The sequence below is a fragment of the Vombatus ursinus genome, unplaced genomic scaffold (assembly GCF_900497805.2).
Source record: "Vombatus ursinus unplaced genomic scaffold, bare-nosed wombat genome assembly UNPS02014248.1, whole genome shotgun sequence".
Taxonomy (NCBI): Eukaryota; Metazoa; Chordata; class Mammalia; order Diprotodontia; family Vombatidae; genus Vombatus; species Vombatus ursinus.
In genome coordinates this window covers 208,496-214,797 of record NW_020954026.1, presented here as the reverse complement: position 1 = coordinate 214,797, position 6,302 = coordinate 208,496, and positions in this window count along the sequence as shown.

Below are 6,302 nucleotides of genomic sequence, written 5' to 3'. Positions count from 1 at the left end.
TTGAGAAAGAGCAGGGTGAAAGGAGAGAGAGTTGAATAAACAGAGGAAAAACAGGGTGGGGGAAAATACATAGTAATCATAAGATGGAAAAAAAATTACAGCAGGTTTCTCTGATAAAGACCTTATTTCTCAACTGTATTGAGAACTGATTCAAAGTTTTAGAAATAAGAGCCCATTCATCAATTGATAAATGGTTAAAGTAAACGAACAGGCATTTTTCAGAAGAAATCAAAGTTATTTATAGTTATATGAAAAATATTCTAAATCACTTTTTGATTAGAGAAATGCAAATTAAAGTAACTCTGGACTGCCATCTCACACCTATCAGATTGGCTGTTATGAGAGAACAGGAAAATGATAAATGTTGGAGCAAATCCAGGAAAATTGAGACACTAATGCTCTGTTGGTGAAGTGATATACTAATTCAACCATTCTGAAGAGTAATTTGGAACTATGCTGAAAGGGCAATAAAACCATGCATACCCTTTGACCAAGCAGTACTACCACTAGGTCTATATCTGAAAGAGGAAAAAAAAAGAATATGGCCTTTACATACAAACATATTATAGCCATTTTTAGTGGTGCCAGTGAATTGGAAATTGAGGGGATGTCCATCAATTGAGGAATGGACAAGTTGTATATAACTGTGATGAAATATAATTGTGCTGTAAGACATGACAATCAGGATGCTCTTAGAAAAACCTGGAAAGACTTACATGAACTGATGCAAAGTGAAATGAGCAGAACTAGGAGAACACTGTATGTAGTAACAGCAATCTTGTGTAATCAACTGTGAATGACTTAGCTATCCTCAGCAATACAATGATCCAAGATAGTTTTGAATGGCTTATGATAAAAAATATTATCCATTTCCAGAGAAAGAACATATGGAGTCTGAATACAGATCAAAGCATAGATTTTCTTTACTTTCTTTATTTTTCTTGTTTTTTGTCTTTTTTTTTTTACAACATGACTAACATAGAAATATATTTTTCATGACTTAACATGTACAAGCTATATCAAATCACCTTCTCAATGAAGGGAAGGAAGGTAGGAACAGAGGGACTGAATTTGCAACTCAAAAATATTTTAAAGGACTGTAAAATGGTTTTTACATGTAATTGGTGGAATAATAAAATATTAAATTAAAAAAGAAACAAATCTTACATTGCCTGTCATTGCAGTATTAATTTGCAAATTTAACTTCATTCTCTATATATGTTACTGTTCTTCTACTTGGTGAATTTTCAAATGGCCTGGTTGGCAGCACTGGTGAGTCACTCAATAGAGATTCTGTGAGAGTGCCGGTATACCAGTGCTAATATACTGATGATGATGATGATGATGATGATGATGATGATGATGATGATGATGATGATAACTAGTAGTTTTGAAGCATTTATCATATGCCAGGTACGGGGCAAAGTGCTTTACAACAAGCATTGCATTTGATCCTCACAACAACCCTGGGAGATAGATGCTATTATTGTCCCAATTCCCCAGCTGAGGAAACTGAAGCAGAGGTTCAATGACTTGCCTAAGGTCACGCAGCTAGTATCTGAGAATAGATTTGAATTCAAATATTCCAGGTTTCAGACTCAATTTTTTTTATATTGTGCCAACAAGCAATCTTTAAGAGAACAAAGTAATATCTGAAGAAATTCTTTAACTACCAAGGTTACTACATATATTTTTTAAAAAAAATATACAATTGAACTTCAAGTTCATTTATTATTCACTATTCCTCTCCTTAAGTTCAGGCACTGTGTTTTGCCTCTTTTGCTATTCCTAGCACTTAGAACAGTGTCTGGCACCTAGTAGCTATTTAATTAATATTTATTGACTTACTGGTTTTTTAGTAAGTATAAAAGCAAATTGTTTGTATCACGATTAGTTATTTTCAGTGTTTGGTTAGGTGGGTAATTCTTTTTAAAAATTCCCTTCACAAAAGAAATTTTTAAAATTTTACTACCATTTTCTACCTCATATTTATGTGAGCAAGAATTTTTATTTTATTCATGTTTTTAATCAAAATGCTACATAAACTTGATATGAAACCATGTTTAAAACAGTAAGATGTTCAGCCAAATATTGTAATCTTTCCTTCAAATTAAAGTCTGGCATTTTATTTTAACTATATAGACATATAAATGCACATGTGTGTCACATAATGTTAAACATATTCCTATTTGTCACTTGATATGTTAAAATGTTATTTCTATTCAACAAAATGTATAGAGCAAAGAAATTTACCAGGAAATCTGACATATAATAGTAAGTACTTGAGTTCTTCCTAAATTTTTTTTATTGCTTTCAGAACGTGCCACATAAAAATATTTGTAACAATTAGTTGAAGTTTTATAAATTTGCATTTAGAGTTTCATTTAAAATTATTGGTAGAGTAAAAATTTGAATTTTGTAATTGTAATTGAATAATATACATTTTTCTTATGAGAGAATGTATACATACACATATGCACAAACACAGACATTCACACATATCCTGAACCTGGTCATCTGAGTACAGAACATGCAATTTCTGGGACAGTACACATTGCAGAACAAGTAAGAGAAGTATAGAATTTTGCATGTTTCCTTTCAAAATTTCACCCTATTGGATTCAACTGAAAATTCTGGCCTACTGAGATATTTTTGAATCTTGAATAGATCATTCAGTGTGTTAGTTTTCCCTCCTGGATTTTTTCCATCTGGGAATATGATAAGGACATCAATGCTGATTTATCCAAGTAAGTGATAAATCAGTTGAGTTTCACAATAATCAATAGGCCACTGCTTTAATTAAGGCCCAGTGTAGATTCTGAGTATTCTAAGACAAAAAGAAAGTGGTGTCGATCATATGAGAAACCAAATTTTATTGGGTGAAAATAAATATACACATATAAGTGAACATAAAATATATAAACAGTAAATAAAAGTTGATTTTCCAGTGTGGGGAGATACTAGGAGTCAAGGCTTTAGGACAGACCACCTTTCAAGTTGACAATGAGCCATTATTGAATCATTCTTGAGTATAAGTATTCAAAAAATTCAGAATCTGCTACATTGTGTTCTTTTCTGTCTTTCTTTCCATATTGTCCTCATGAATACCAGGAGGGAGCTTGTGAAAAACTCTACTTAAACTGAAATATGATTACTATGGCATTCTGTTCAAGTATGACTGAGCTAGAGCCTTAAGGGCATGTGTCCTCAAGGACCAGAGTTACAAAGCAGAATGAGAGGACCAGATGGAAATTGGGGAGGTAAATTGGGAGCTCTGAGTAGATTTTGTAAAAGAATAGTAATAATATTCAGGGTAATAAGAACTCTCTTCACAATGGTACTGAGAGTTAGAGCTTGTAAACATACTTATTTGCATGTTGTGAATGAGGAAATCAAGATTCATTCAGGTTAAGTGACTTGCCTAAATTTTCAAAATGACCATCAATTCCATAACAAATCTTCTAATACCAACTTCAATGATCTTTTTACCACTCCACATCATAGAGATCTTTTCACTATGTATCTCTCTCTTTCATGTTCAGTATCATATTCGATCTTCACCACAATCTTTTCATCATATACAGGTCTAAAATTATTATACCCATTTAAAAGATGAATAAACTGAGACTTGGAGATGTTCAGTGACTTGGTCAATGTCACAAAACTAGAAGATGGTAGAAGAAAGACTAGAATCTAGCTTTTGACAATGGCCTTCTCCAGACCCCTTTCTACCTCGTTGTGCTAACAACAAGCTGAGAATGACAAAGTACCCATGAGGAAATAGTTTTTTCCCAATGGTGAGAGCTGAACTTAATGGCTTGTTTTGATCATGAGTTGGCAGCAGAGTTGTCAAGTATATCCAAGGGAGCACCATCTCCCAAGAGCTGCAGGGCTTCCAGGTCTGCATAAAGTCTATGCCTTATCCCTGACTTCTGCTACTGACATTGAAACATTCCATTATAGGGCTCAATGCTCTGGTGCCAGTTTGAGGGTCAAATTCCCTGAGTCATTCATTTATTCATCTAGTTCCTTTTCTGTTTGCTGAGGCTGAGCTGAGTGGAGGGTTAGGATCCATATTGCTAACTTTACTGCCACCCATGGCACAACAATGACCAGGAGTGCCACTAGGAACACTGTAATTCTTTGCCCCAGTGACTAGTGAAGATTTTCTCCAATAGGATCACATGTTTTCTAGTCTTGGGACTTCAACATCAACCCTTGAATATCAAAGTTCTTGGCTCCTCTCTTCTTTGCAGTCCTGGCCACATTTCTCCATAATCTAGGATGTCCAATCCAAGACTCTAGTACTCATATCCACAGCAACAAGGTTTAAAGGAAACATCACTGGACCTGGAAGCAGGAAGACCTGGATAAAAACCTTCCCTATCTCTGGCACTAACTCACTCTCTCCATGGGTAAGTTATTTGAATTCCATTTCTTTATCTATAAACTGTGTATTATTACACTTGTGGTACTTATCTCATAGGGTTGTCTCCAGATTCAGATGAAATCATGTATGGAAATTCTGTTGAAACATTCAAGGGCACTATACACACTAGTTATCATCTACTACTTATTGCTTTTCAAACTCAACATCCTTTAGTAACTGAATTAGCTATCTGAGGGATGGCGACTGTCTCGTCCTAATGAACACTTAATTAAATAATGTTGATTAAGGATATACTATGTGAAAAATAATGCATTAAATTCTTGAGGGAAAGGATTTATAACAATGTTTAGAAGAGTATAGTCCATGCCTACAATGATAATAGTTCACATTTATGTACCAATGAGGTCACAAAAAATCAGACCTGAATGCAACAACTTAACAAAAAATATAGGACTTCAATGTTTGCAAAGTACTTTATATCAGTTTTCTCTATGAATCTCCCAACAATTGTATGAGATAAACACCATTATTACCACTCCCCCCCTTTGCAGATTAGTAGCCTGAGACTAAGTGACTTAAGTGACTTAACCAGACATACACAATTAATGAGGGTCTGAGGTCAGATTTAAGTCCATTTTCTTGACTCAAAGATCAAAGATCTCTCCACTACAACATATTGCCATCCTGGTACTTTGTAGTGTAGTAGCACTTCTATCCTCTTTTCTCTATGTCTTCATGTTTCTCGGAGCAACCATAAATTCAGGACTGTGTACTAGCCCAATAATTTATACAAATCAAGGTAGCTCTCATGTCTGTAGCACTTGATCCTTGGCAAACACTTGACCTCCATACCTAAAGAAATATCATTCCCTTTATCCAAATGAGCAGAGAGAAGTACAGAAGGCTTGATTAATTTCTGCAAAGTCACAGAAGAAATCAGTGCACATCAAAGCAAGATTAGAACTTAAGCCTTCATACTCCTAAACAAATGCTCTTTCTAAAATAGTGGTATCCAGAAAATCCTAGGCATTTCTGAGCAGCAGAGAAATAATCACCTTGTCAGCCATGGTGACCAGAAAGGGCTCTCTCAGGACATGGAAATTCAACAGGACTTAACCTTGAGTACATCAGTGAGAAGGATTGTCTATGACTACACATATTTGATTCAATAGAATCAATTACCAAAATGGCTAGGGTACCATATATGAGATCAACATTTTAATAAATCTTGACTCTAAGTTGGTTGTATTCTATTCAATATCATTTCTATTATGTTAAAGGAAAATCCTTGATTGTATTAGCTGTAAAAATAGATTTTTTCACCTCCTCTAATAGTCTATGAGATATAGTTTTAATTATTTACTTTGTAATTACCTATAAATCCCACATTAACCACATTAGAAAAAAAGTTATTTTACTATAGAGTTATGAAGACTAATGAGCATGTTTAAATTAATACAGGTTAAAAGTATTATAGCACTGTGAATTTAGAGTTGTAAAGGATCTCAGAGATCATCTAGTCCAATATATTTTCTTTATTGATAAGCATAGCTCCATAGTATCCTAGGAGTGAAAAAAAAAACTTAAGGGATTTTTGAAAGAAAACAGTGATACTGAGAGTAGTGTTAGTAATTAAAACAACAACAGTAGGTAACACTTGACTAGAGCTTTAAAGTTTGCAAAACACTTCACAGTATTATTTACCTCTGTACTCAAAACAGTCCTATGATGTAGGTGCCATCAATTTTATCTTCTTTTAACATATGAGTGAAATGAGGTTCTGAGTCGAAGTGATTTGTCCATGGGCTCCATGACAATGAGAAGAGCTAGGAGTCAAGTTTTCCCGTAAAATGAATAATGAGCTGTCTCTCTCTCTCTCTCTCTCTCTCTCTCTCTCTCTCTCTCTCTCTCT